This window comes from Mustela lutreola, chromosome 1 (assembly GCF_030435805.1).
Source record: "Mustela lutreola isolate mMusLut2 chromosome 1, mMusLut2.pri, whole genome shotgun sequence".
In the NCBI taxonomy this organism is placed as follows: Eukaryota; Metazoa; Chordata; class Mammalia; order Carnivora; family Mustelidae; genus Mustela; species Mustela lutreola.
The window spans coordinates 110,921,028-110,935,233 of record NC_081290.1 but is presented as its reverse complement, the minus strand read 5'-3'; positions in this window follow the sequence as shown (position 1 = coordinate 110,935,233).

Below are 14,206 nucleotides of genomic sequence, written 5' to 3'. Positions count from 1 at the left end.
TCCTTTTGTTCTTGTAAACTTGGGAGTGGAGGTTAGGGGGATCTTCGTCCACTTTAGCTCAGGAAAGGCTACCCAATGGACATGAAACCTGAAGGGTATTAATGAATCAGCTGCATGAAATGGCTGAAAGATCAGCCTGTACAAAGACCCTGAGGTAGGAGAAGCCTTTGTAGTTTGTCAAATGAAAAACTATGTCTCACATAGAGTGTGAAAAAAGGAGAGTGATATGCATTGAGATTGGTGTGCCAGGCTAGAACCAGATCATGGAAAGCCTTATGACCTAGGTAAGGAGTTTGGGTTTTATGCTTATGATAGGCAATCACTGAAGTATTTACACAATAAAAAAGGAAAGAGGGGCATCTGGGTGCTCAGTCAGTTAAGGGTCAGCCTTTAGCTCAGGTCACAATCCCAGGGTCCTGGGCCCTGCTCAGTGGGGAATCTGCTTCTCTTTCTCCTTCTGCCCTTCCCCCAACTCATGCTTGCTCACTGTCACTCACTCTCTCTCTCTAATAATGAATAAAATCTTAAAAAAAAAAAAGAAAAGAGTTGACATATATTTTTAAAACATGACAGTAGATAGCCATGAGAACAGACTGAAGAGGAACAAAAGTGGAAAAGGTGGATCTGTTAGAAGCCCACTGTAATAGTGTGTAAGAGGTAATGAGAAAGTTTAGAATGGAAGACATAAGGATATACCTACTTTTTTCATTATAAACATTCCTGTAATTATAATTTGTTATCTGACTCATTTATTATCTAACCAATTTTAAAATTAAAATATGTGTCCAGATTTTTCTACTTTACCAAGGAATGTTGAACACATACCTAGTCACAAATATTTCTCAAGAAGATAGGGTCTTTCTGTGACCTTTTCATAACTGTGGGGAATATAGAGGAATGCAATAAGCCAGATTTCCACCTCAGCATCCTTCAACATCATGCCAGTCAGTGTAAGATCTGTCCTAAGGGCCCCAAGGTTTGAATCTACTGTTCAATCTCTCAAATCTGTGACAAAATAGAAATACCTTTAAAATGGTGACATATCTTTCTAAACTCAAAGAGCTTAGATATTGTTGGAATAACCCACAGCTATGTTAAGAAGATCTATTACCTGGCTCGCTAGTGTTTTAGTATACCACCTTATGGGTTCAGTTTTCTATTTAGAAGACATTTAGCCTTAGATCCTGCTATAAGAGCAACAGTAGTTGACATGCTAAGCAAACAATTCTTTACAGAGGCTAGTACATCCTGTAGGCTGATCTCATTCTGTGTAGCTGAGAACTATAAAAAGAGAATGTATTGCCAGACAGCATAATAGTTATACCATAAATATGTGTTGAATTGAATGACCCTCTATTCCACTATAATTTCTGGGATATTTGAATGACCCTTATTCCACTATAATTTCTGAGATATTTTCAGAATAAAACATCTAATCCATTGCCCAGTAAAAAGAACAATGAAATTGTAACTACTAGTGGCAGCATGGTTTGAGACAGAAAGAGACGAGGAGGCCTGTGGTTTCATTCCACCCTCTTTCACTTTCTAGCTGTGTGACCAGAACAACCACAACAAACTCTCTGAGGCTAAATTTTCTCATGTACTCAACAAGAAACACTAACAGCATCCTAGCTCCCAAAGCTATTGGAATGATCAGGTAAGACAAAGTGCACGCGTACACACACACACATGCACAATTGAACTCAGTCAGTGCTGTTACCTTTCACTACTGAGAAAAGAATTTTGCGTTTGCCTATTGTAAATATGTTTGAATTTAATTTTTCCTCATAAGTCCCAGGAAATGATTCAAATACTTTTTAATTCAATCTATTTAATCTTCTGAATTTTAAAAACATACATTTTTAAATAACACATAGCTATAGCACTGTATTAGGGTCCCTCACTGAATTCATGGATTTTAATATTTTTTAAAAAACCTTTTTATGTCATAATTCTAGGAAGTGAAATTCTCAGTGTAGGAGCTCATATGGACGTTTTTGTTGTTGTTGTTGTTGTTGTTGTTGTTTATTTATTATTTATTTACTTATTTTAGCAAAGCATAAAATAGCCAGACAGGAGCCTTTCCTTTTTAGACTCTGATCTGCTTTCTGTGAAGTGCACACTTACCTGTTCTTTCCAGGACAGAGAGAGAGGAGTAAGACAAAACGCACATTTCAGGGTGTGATATTTCACAACACTGAAAAGATGCTTTTACTGTGGAGCTTCAGAAAGCTAATGAAATGATTATTTGAGGTTGGAGAACAGCAATGCTTCTCATTCCTCCTCTTTCAAAGAGGGCAGGGGCTCTACTTACCCCAGGAAAACAAGGAGTGAAACTGTATCTTCTCTCTCCAACAATTTACTTAATCTTTAATACTGAAGCTAAAATTATTAATATATGTTGGTGCAAGCACTGTCCTAGTGTCTGAAGCCTCAAAGCCCCAGGAACATGTTCCATTCCCACAGTTCTCAACATACAGGTAAGAAGGCAATGGCTTCTTAAGAGTCTTTACATGTGTTAACTCATGAAGTTTTTCCCAGAGCCCTGTGGAATAGGTCTTTATAGATGAGGAAACTGAGACATAGAAATGTTAAGTGACTTTCACACAGTCTTAAAGCTAGTAGATAATGAAGACAGAAACTACATCTGGGTCAGGGACTCCATCTTTCTCCACTCAGCAAGTGACCTGGTTTGTGAAGTGGCTGAGAGTTTGCAGATAGAGGTATTTGAAAACTACTTTGCAGCTCTACCTGTACCAAGAGGAGATTCAGAGAAAAAGGAAATGTCTCTATTTTGTCTTACATTGCAGCCAGCTTCTACAGTATAGCATTACTGGGAGTTGCCACTGCATCAAGGATGAAACCCATATTGAAATCTTCATTTGGCACCTGTGTCTCTCCCCTTGTTTGAAAGATCCTGGAGGAGGAGCGTTGGGTAGGGCCCTCTAGTTACCAACAAATTAGATGAGAAGGATGAACCTAATGGGGTAGAAACAACTTATTTGGACTTACCTTAAACACACACGTATACATAGGTACACATACTTACCATAACATGCAGAGAAAATTACAAACCATGTACATTTGTGCATTGATTATAAAATGACTATTAATTGCATAGTAGTAGTTAGGGTCCCATCCTCTCTAGGTCTTATTTTTCTTTATTGGTTTGTTGGGGTTTTGTTCTTTTGTTTATTTAGGCAGTGTTTATTTATTTGTGATAAACTATAAATTTGTATGTACTATCCAGAATCATCAGAGGAGATTAGTATCTTGAGTTTAGGTTTTGCATACTAAAGAGAATTTGCAGTTTGTGTAAAATCTAATCTATTTCTCTTAAGTTTTTTTATTTTTAAGATTTTATTGTTTATTTGACAGAGAGAGATTACAAATAGGCAAAGAGGCAGGCAGAGAGAGAGAGAGGAGGAATCAGGCTCCCTGCTGAGCAGAGAGCCCAATGTGGGACTCAATCCCAGGACCCTGAGATCATGACCCGAGCTGAAGGCAGCGGCTTAACCCACTGAGCCACCCAGGCGCCCCTCTCTTAAGTTTTATTGAAATTCAATTAACTAATAATTAGTGTATCATTAGTTTCAGATGCAGAGTTCAGTTGCATATAACACTCAGTGCTCATTACATCACATGCCCTCCTTAATCCCTATCACCTTATTACCCCATTCTCCCACTTCCCTCCCTTTGAGCAGTGGTCAGTTTGTTTCCTATAGTTAAGAATCTCTTATGGTTTCTCTCCCTCTTTAATTTTGTCTTCTTTTGTTTTTCCCTCCTATCCCCTATCCTCTATTTTGTTTCTTAAATTCCACATATGAGTGAAATCATATGATAATTGTCTTTCTCTGATTGACTTATTTTGCTTAGCATAATACCCACTCGTTCCATCTATATTGTTGCAAATGATAAGATTACATTTTTTTGATAACTGAGTGATATTCCATTGTGTTTGCGTAACTGTGGATGGACATCTGGGCTTTTTCCACAGTTTGACTATTTTGGACATTGCTGCTATAAATATTGGGTGCAGGTGCCTCTTTAGATTACTATATTTGTATCTTTGGGGTAAATATCTAGTGATGTAATTGCTGGTCATAGGATAGCTCTATATTTAACTTTTTCAGGAACTGCCATACTCTTTTCTCTGGGAACTGTTCTAGCTTGCATTCCCACCAACATCGTAAGAGGGTTCCCTTTTCTCCACATCCTTGCAGAAATATTACATAGAATGCATATATATTTAAATTCAAACCTCAAATGGAAACAAGCTAATATTAATCATACTCATATCATGTCCATATTCTCTATATGACCACAAGAACCAAATAAATTTGATACTGTTATGGCCAGTTTTATAGATTATGCATTAGAAATTAAGGATTAAAAAATTGAGTCTAGAAAGATTACTCTTTTGCCAGAACATACAGTAGTGAATGATGGAGCCAATATTCCAAGCTTTGTGGACACAAAAGACTATGCAACATTACCTCTGTGATCTGGGATTCATTTTATCTACTACTTCTTTTTAATACTTTCCAGTGACATTAACTGCCAAAACCTTCCAGATGCAAATCTCATCTGGAACATCATATGTAGAGTATATTTAGGGTTGATAATTATCTAGAATACTTTCACTCATAGCTGAAAAATAATTGTCTTTAGAGTTGTTTAGTACCTTTTAAGTTTGACTTCCTCCTGTTGGGCTAGAATAAGTAACTATTTACTTTTTAAAAATGCTGTCACTCCAGGGTTTGGTAAAGTAAACTCTACATTGCTATTGTGTGCCTGTATTATATAGAAGGTACCTGACTTGCCATAGTATCACTGCCTATTCACGTAGCTGCCAGCCAATACATTTCAAGTGTGATAGTTCTCTGAAGAAACTCAATGTTAAGCTAGGCATAGAGAGAATCTACATGGCCTCTTTGAAAAGTATTTTCAGCTACATTTCTAAAATTATCAAGAAATGCAAGCCATGTTTTTTTAAGCAGTTGTTGGGGGGGGGGGGCGGAGAGTAAGGAAAAGAGAAAAATTGTCCCCTCATTTTAAGCAAGTTCCTTTCAAATGACCAGAGTGTCATTTTTTTTCCCTCTTTACTTTAAAGTAAAACCTCAGGGTGCCTGGTAGTTCAGTAAGTTGAGCATCTGCCTTCAGCTCAGTCATGATCCCAGAATCCTGGGATTGAATCATGCCTTGGGCTCCCTGCTCTGTGGGGAGTTTTCTTCTCCCTCTGTCCCTCCCCACTGCTTGTGCTCTCTCTCTTTCTCTCTCATTCTCTGTCACTCTCACACTCTCATAAATAAATAAATAAATAAATAAATAAATCTTTAAAGTAAAAACTTCATGAAGGTAGTAGTTGCCATAGAGGAAAAGAAACTAAAGTCACCCACCAATCAATCCCCAAAATCTCAGGGGAAAATATTGCTACTCAGTTTTTGAGGGGCCCCTTTGACAAGGTTGAAATCTGAGTAAGAAATAGCCGGAAAAAATCTAGTAGGAAGAAATATCTAGTTTTAAAAGAATTGCAAAACAATTAAAAATGTTGAAAGAATATGACTGATGCTGTGATATATTTATTGTTGCAGTGGACATGTCTTCCCTGAACTAAGACCATCACACTCTTTCAAACAACCCAGTAAGCACACATTACATGATCACAGCTTTCAGTTGCTTTTGATTTAGGCTGAATTGGAACCAGTGACCTAGAAGCAAAGAGTGTCATATTCCATTACTAAATGTCTTTGCTCGTCAGTTATCCGCAGTTCTTTTTTTCCCTTAATCATTTTTATTAGCAACATTCCCAATTTATCATCAGACAATTTGAAAGATCTCAAGAATGTGCCCTGACACAAATTATAGCTATTGTTTACACTACCTTCTTCTTTTTTTTTTTTTTTTTTAAAGATTTATTTATTTATTTGACAGAGATCACCAGTAGGCAGAGAGGCAGGCAGAGAGAGAGAGGAGGAAACAGGCTCCCTGCTGAGCAGAGAGCCTGATGTGGGGCTCGATCCCAGGACTCTGGGATCATGACCTGAGCCGAAGGCAGAGGCTTTAACCCACTGAGCCACCCAGGCGCCCCAACACTACCTTCTTATAAAGACACACTATCCCCAAGTGTGAGATTCACCTTGAATTATGCCAGCTGCCATCCTATTTCAGTATTTGTTCTTCTTTTATTCTCTGTTATGGTCTCCAAATGACATTAGATGTGGTTGGAATGACAAGTGCCTTTTCAGCTCCACAAGTGAAGGTGAATTCAAGAAGGAGTCTACAGACACCTGTCCATCATAACCAGGGCAACCTAGCCCCAGGAGTAGACCTATGTAAATTGATCTCAAAATGCTCTCTCTGCTCTCATTTGATGTATTTTTTTTTTTCATTTTCACCTCACAGCCTCTCAGAGCTTTCTAGTATGCAATGTAAAAAACAAAAACAAAAACAAAACAACAACAACAACAACAAAAACTCGCCCTTGTTCCTTCATATTTTTTCAGTGGACTAATGCCAAAATAGAAGAACAGAAACTGTGTTCTTTTTTTTTCTTTGGGCCCTATATATTTTTCTGTAGACTTACATTTCTTGGAATGCCTGACATGTCTACAGTGATCTGTGAAATAGAATGCTTAGATAGAAAGGGAAGTAGATCAATATTGATTTAACAGAAAAAATGCTTCATGAAGACACACTGGTACATAATTAAACATAACAAACATTTCCCAAGGACAGATCTCTCTAACTCAACAAAATCAAACTCACATTCCCTTGTGCTTTACCCTGATGAGAACTTCATAACTTTGGAGTGCTGTAAAGGGATTTGGAGGACAAGTATGATAGCTATTTATAGAAAATGATAGGCATCCAGCTTTGAGATAAACTTGAACGTAAAACAAATATCTTTAGAGGAAATGGTATGGACAGTGTAAGCACAAAAGAATAATATACTGAGGCAAACAATTTGCACTTAATCTTAGTTTTTGAGGTTTCATGCTTCCCACAGTTCCTATAGTTGCCATTTATTGCAATTTCCTTACTAAGTGAAAAAAAGACTCATAATCAAATCTATAAAGATGAAGATATAAGAATAGTGTTTTTGTTTTAGGGATAATTTATATCAACACATAATATTTCTTACAACTAAAGATATTTGGAACTGCGATACATGGATATATTAACTCCACAATGTGCATTTCTTAATTCGCATCCTTCAAAAGCAGGTGCTAAAGCAAATATTAGAACACAAGTAGAGTATCTGGAAGATGATCTTCAGGAACACAATGAAGGAGTTAACAGGTGAGAAATAAAAGGGAGGAAAGTCAATAAAATTGTATTAATGTGTGGGTTACTGCTGTGGGAAAAGGAAGCTCAGTCCCACTCTGAACCCTCCAAGAGATTTCGTAGCATTATTTCACCAACAGAAGAAAAGACCGAACTGCGTACCCACTGCCATTGATTTGTTGAGCAGTGCTCCTGGTGGCATTAACTCCCTGCCAGGCACAGTCCAGAGGCAACGACTGGTCCCTGGAAAGGGAGAGCAGAAAGCTATAGGTATGAATAAAATCTGCCTGCCAGAATAGAGCCTGAGGTCAGAGGTAACTGGGGGATATAAGAGGAATTCCCACATGGTCAGTATCCTGCATTTGGAAAACCCTAATGCAAGGGAGAGCAGGACAAAAGAGGCCATTATCTAGATAGATGATATTTTTAAAAATTGAGAGAGTTCTCAGCAGTAGCAGTAAAAGAGGGTTACAAGTTCTCATTTCCCCCAATGTCATTATCTGTATTTATTTACAGTTTTGATGGGTAAGAACTCCTTCAAGAGAAAACCCTCTTTAACACTTTCCCCTTTACTACAAATATTTAGAGGTGTGATGTTTGTTGTTCACTAAATACCACTGTCAAGCTGTCAAACTCTATTTTCAAAGGCAGCTCATTTTATAAAGATATATGACTTCAGGCTCAAGGGAGGTTTAAAGTGATTGACACCAGCGTACATGAGTGCAGGTGTCCAGGGCTTCTATCTGCTCTCTGAAGTTGAAGGGGACCCTTGGACTATTGACTGAGTAGGGCTGTTTGCTCTGGAATTGCAGTGCAGATGGGGTTGAGTCAAGTTTCAGGGCTCAGGCCGGTGTCAGTGCTACCGTGTAAACAATGAGAGATATTCTGACTGCTGTGAAAGGGAAGTCTTTTTTTGAATAATACTGGGAATCACTACAGATGTGCTTCCTTAGCATGATGATATAGTTTTGATGCTCCTGTGATGGTCTGGGACACTGGCTTATCTCCCACTTGGCTCCCTGGAAGCAAGAAAATGGACAGTTCTGACCTGGCTGAAGAATGGACTATCCCTCACTACAGACTTCAGTCATGCCCACATTGCCATTCCTCTTCTCTCTCCTACAGAAGTTTACAAAGCCATATCCTTGTTATACTTCCCTTAGCCTTAGACTTTCTATTTCTTGTGGGTATGAAGGAGGAGGAAGTCTGGCTCATCTGCTCATCTTTTCACTCTTCTTGTGGTTTAAACTTCATCCCTAGAGACTATAGGGCTCAGACTTTTGGGCCTCACCCAGAACAACAACAAATCAAAGACCTTAACTCCAATATCAATATTTGGAAAATAAAAACACCAAGAATTGTTCTCTTTGGTCTCAGATTCTTTGTAGCATCCATTACCTGAAACAGGCCATTGGAGTGACCCAGATAGCTGAATGGCAGGTGGGCCCACTGGACACCAATAAGGAAAATTTCAAATAATACTTCAGAGTTTTATCCTCCCACAAAAATCAGCTATAACCTGGAATCATAAGCAATCTCTATATATATTACAGACACTATGTGATAAGGATAAAAGTGTATAAATCGGCATACATCGAAATGGTTTCAGTTGGAAGTTTTATTTACTAGGTGGTTTAGCTAATAATATGATTTAGACTTAAATTTTATTTTAATGAACTAATAATGATATTTTAAAATGTACCTGAAATAAGAGTCCACATAACTTTATAAAAAGTGGTGATCCATATTTCATAAATGTATTTTTTCTCTTATGACTTCAAGATAATATACTGGTTTGCAAATTTGCTTCTGCTCCATTAAGTTATGTACAAAATACCTGGCTTCTTAATTTTTCTATTAACTTATCTGATCTTCTTCACAATATCCTCTCCCCATCTCCCACATGAGCAAAACTGAACTAAACTTAGTATATGTTGCTTATCTTATAATTTAAATAGTATCTTTAGTTGACTTATTCTCTTTTAGATGAACTGGAAACCTTTACAAATTTCTCACTCTCCCCTTATCTCCAAGTCCTTATTTTTTTTCCCCCCAGGGATGGTGTCTAGTGTAAGGGCCTGCCCCTCCCAGATGAACTTGCTTGTGGACCCCGGATGTAGGGGTGGGGCAGGCCAGGTGGAGATGCCCAATCGTGCAGCATGTGTATATCCACTAGGGTGAATTGAGATCCAATTGGCCACCTGTATAGGGGTGGGGCTCAACCAACCACATTAAGGTTGCTATTTGAGGCTCGCAGAGTAAGAGGAGAGCAGAAGGAAGAGTCAGAAGGAAGAGTCAGTGGGAGCGGAAGAGTCGGCAGAGTAGAGGAGCTGTAACAGCTCTTGTAAGAGCTATAACCGCCACCAGCGGTCCCGCCACTGGCGGTCCCTGTGCCAGCAGTCTCCCGCCTCCAGTGGCCCCAAGCCACCTGCAGCTTCCGGCCACCTGTGGCCCCGCCTCTGGCGACCCCCAGTCACCTTGCAGCCTCCAGCCACCTGCAGCTTCCAGCGGCCCCGCCTTCAGCAGCCTGGAGCTGCAGCCTCCGGCAGTTGCGCTGATGGCGGTCCTGAGACACCAGCGGTCCAGTGGTCCAGTGGTCAGCGGTCCCGACGCCTGCAGCCCCTAGACGCCAGTAGTCCTGAGACACCAGTGGTCCAGTGGTCAGCAGTCCCGACGCCTGCAGCCCCTAGACGCCAGCAGTCCCAAGACACCAGTGGTCCAGCGGCCCAGCGGTCAGCGGTCCCAAGACACCAGTGGTCCAGCGGTCCAGCGGTCAGCGGTCCCGACACCTGCAGCCCCTGGACGCCAGCGGTCCCGAGATGCCAGCGGCCCTGAGATGCCAACGCCCCCTAGCTGCCAGCAGCCTCACCGCAAAATGCCTCGCCACCCTGAGCCACGAGCGGCCTTGTCCGCAGGGGTGGCTTCCTCTGGGTGGCAGCCTTGTCAGAGTGGCATTGTGGGGAGCAGAGTCTGTGTCATCCGGGTTGTCTTCCTGGTCATCGTCGCTGTCATCGTTGCCTCTTTGTCGTCGGGAGCAGCCTCGTGAGGGAAGCGGTCTTGTCCAGAATGGCCTACTTCTTGGGAGCAGCCCTGTCTGGGGAGCAACCTCATGGAGCAGCGGCCTCATCTTGGGAGGGGCCTCTTCTTGGGAGCGGCTCCGATCATGGAGCAGCCTCATCTGCGGAGAAGCCTCATCTAGAGAAGCCTCCTCCAGAGCGGCCTTCTTGGGAGTGACCTTGTCGGGATCATCGTCATCGCCTTTTCGTCAGAGATAGCCCTGACCGGTCAGTTTGATTCTTGATGCTTGGCGCGAAATAAAGTTTTGCTTGACCTTTGCTTTGTTATCAGTCTCGTTCCTTTGATCACGGACCCTAACATCTAGATGTGAGGGACTCACAGCAGCACATGTGATAAGATGTGATAAGCAGGAGGTGGGTAGTTCTCTAGAAGTCTGTTAATCCAGGCAGGTTCTCAGGGTCCTGACTGGTGCCCAGTTAAGTGTGACTGGTCTATGCTGAAAGCCAGACTAGTGACAAATGAAGGGTGCTGCTCTGCCCTTCGGCATTCTGGAAGGGTTTGCTGGTATAATCTCCAGGATGTGTATCCCTGTCAGAATGGCAGGTCCTGGGCTGTGATCCTTCTGAGGTGAGGACCACCTTAGAACAATTTTTTATCTCCTTACGTGTCTGACTCAGGCTGTCTGCTGTGTAGTCCGTGGCTTCAGTCCACATTGCCTCTTCAGTGGCAAACTCCTTAGTCAGCCTCTAGTCAGACTACTCACTAACACCCTTATACACTATGACGCAGCTTCCGAGCTGTGTTTACTCCAAAAAGGAGGTGGAAGCATCTGCCCAATAAGATGTACCACAGAATTTACTGCTTATATGATTTGTGTGAGAAGTTTCTATGCCATATTTTCCTTTCAGAGTCTGAAAAGGAAAGGAGAAAGCCCTTCTGCTCCTAGCATCTCCCAGGTAGGCATAGATGTTTCTGTAGATTTCTGGCTTCCCCAGGTTATAAGTTTACATGTTTGATACAGTCAGTTCGGTTCTCACAAAAGGGAATAGCGAGCTATCAGAATCTGTTATTCTAAAATTTAGATGTGACAGATTCAAGGAATGGGTCTGTATGGTTTGTTGTTTCACCACCTCAAGGGCTACACATAGTCAGTACTTGATCAGTATTTGTTGAACGAGGGTTGGATGAATGATAATAATTGATAATTTTTCTCAAACCGCACAAGTGGTACAAGACTAGCTTCAGAGGTGAAGGAGTTCACCTGTGTCACAGTGTTCTTTGCCTGAGCCCAGGATGTGCTCTTCACGCGTCATTTTCCTAAAATTTTCCTTAAGACCCTAAAGAAGAGCCCTCAGCCTTGCTGTGAAAGAGTCTCCAACAGAAACGGAAAATGGCGCCGACAGCCTTGTTTGTATTAGTCACCGGCAGGCGGACTCAGAGCTCTTTGACTTCAGCGGACGTTTGCTTCTTGAAATTCTGGCACATGCAGCTGCTGTGGAGCTGCCTCCAGACTGTGGACATCAGCATTCCCACGCGCAGCCGCGGAGTGGGGAGAGCTGCCCGCGCTGCTTCCCACGTCCGCAGCGCCCTCAACAGGCTGGGCTGGTGTAGGTGCCGCTCTCATTAGCGGGGGCCACAGACGACGCCTGCAAGGCTAGTTAGAAGAGGCAGAGAGGAAACCCAGAAATTATGTGGACGACTAGAGGGACGGTATGTGCAGAGGATCAGAGGTCTGAAAGAGGAATCTGAGGGCTTTTTTCAGAGAAGGTGACCAAAGAGCTAGGATGCGGTTTATGCTTCTAATTGTGATCAGATTTTTTATTTTAAAGGTAAAAGATGAAATGACCTAGAAATCCTGTCATGCTTGTGTGTGTGTGTGTGTGTGTGTGTGTGTGTGTGTGTGTGTGTGTTCAGATATAATTCAGTGACAAATCTGACAGCAAATTCAAGGTGCCGGTCCTATTTTTACTCCTATTAAGCCTGGACCATCTGTATAATTACTCCAGCTTTCAGAAATTCCATTTTCTCATTTTAATTGAAGATCTCAATACCCGCCCTGCTTACCTCATGTTCTTGTTATCAGGATAAAACAGGATAATGCTTATGAAAATCTTGATGAATTAGAATATGCAAGAATTATTATAGTTTTCCAAATTAATTTGGTGAATAATTTGTTGAGTAGTTTGGTAACAAGAAACAAAGATTCAATCCAACTACCTTTAGAAGAATAGAATGACGTTTTCTGAATACAGCAAGTCCATGGATCTCAAAAGCCAGGCGATCATCAGAGTCAGGCTTCCTGTGAATAGCAACTAGAAATGGAACCGTGAAGGATTAAAGCTCTTCTCTCACTTCCCGGGGGTCATAGGATTTCTCTTCGTGCTCCGCTTTCTGTGGGTCTACCCATTGATCTCTCTCTTAACTGTTTTCTTCTGAGGATTTTCTCCTGTGTAACCTCTCATACACAGTGACTCATATTTGCCATTGCAGTTCTAACTCTACCTTCTTTTTTTTTTCCTTTTTTTTTTTTTAAACTCAAGCATACACCTTTCACTGTAACTCTTCTTTCTCTACCTATTGCTTCAAATTTCTGAGATAGAGAGCTGTCACATAAATCATGAGTTATCGGTCACTCTGTGCCATTAGATCTGATTAAACTGGAGTTCCTCAGTGTTCCCATTATCTATGGCTGGAACAATGTGATCAGGGTATTCCCTGTCTCCTCGTGGTGGCTATAAGGAGAAGCGGATTCTTTGAGAATAGGTTAGGGTAGAGCAAGCAGTTTGCAATGCAGAGAAAATCCTTTGCTAGGTCAGTTTGTGAGGGGCGGTCTTAGTCTTCCCGGGCTGTTATAACAGAAATCCCCTAAACAAGGTGGTTTAAACAATAAGTATTTATGTCTCATAGCTCTATAGACTGGGAAGTCTAAGATTAAGGTGCGGGCAGATTCGGAGTTTGGTGAGGACCTGCTTCCTATTTCATAGGTGGCAGTCTGCAGTCTCTTTTGTAAGGGCACTAATCCCAATCATGAGGGTTCCACCTTCATGACCTGATCACTCCAAAGACCCCACCTCCTAATACTGTCACATTGGGGGTGAGGATTTCAACAAGTGAATTTTAGGAAGATACGAACTTTCAGTCCATGACAAGAGGGCAACAGTGGAATGACATGAGACCACTGGCTACTGGGCATAATTGTTAGAATTATGGAAGAAAATACAAGCAAAGAAACATTAGAAGGAAGAAAAAATGGCTTCGCCAACTTTGGAATTTCACTTAGCTCTGTCTCTGAGTATTATCTTTCCTACTGAATATTTCTTTTTTTTTTTGTTGACAGAAATGAAAGGGTACATGGATATAGGTAAATGAAATATAAAATATTATTGGAGTTTTTGCATTTTAACTTATAAAGCATTATAGAACTTTGATGTGACAGCAGGTTTTCCTTCTTACTTATGTTCTGTTAAAGTGTATCCACCTTCTTTGGGTACACACATTATTAGCCTTTGGAAGTTATTAAGGAACCCATAATTTTTCTTAATGGATAGAGCAAATATTCACACACAAACAACTAAGCATTTACAACGTCACTAAAGTGACATTTGATGAAAGATGCCAAAAAACTTACACGTGATTTTATTTTTTAACAAACATTTAACATTTTTTCTTCTTTTAAATTTTTATTTATTTTTTAATTTCTTTTCAGTGTTCCAGAATTCATTGCTTATGCACCACACCCAGTGCTCCATGCAATATGTGCCCTCCTTAATACCCACCACCAGGCTCACCTACCCTCCCATCCCCTTCCCCTCTAAAACTCTCAATTAGTTTCTCAGAGTCCACAGTTTCTCATGGTTCATCTCCCCCTTTTTCTTAACTTTTTTCTTCTCTTTACAATATC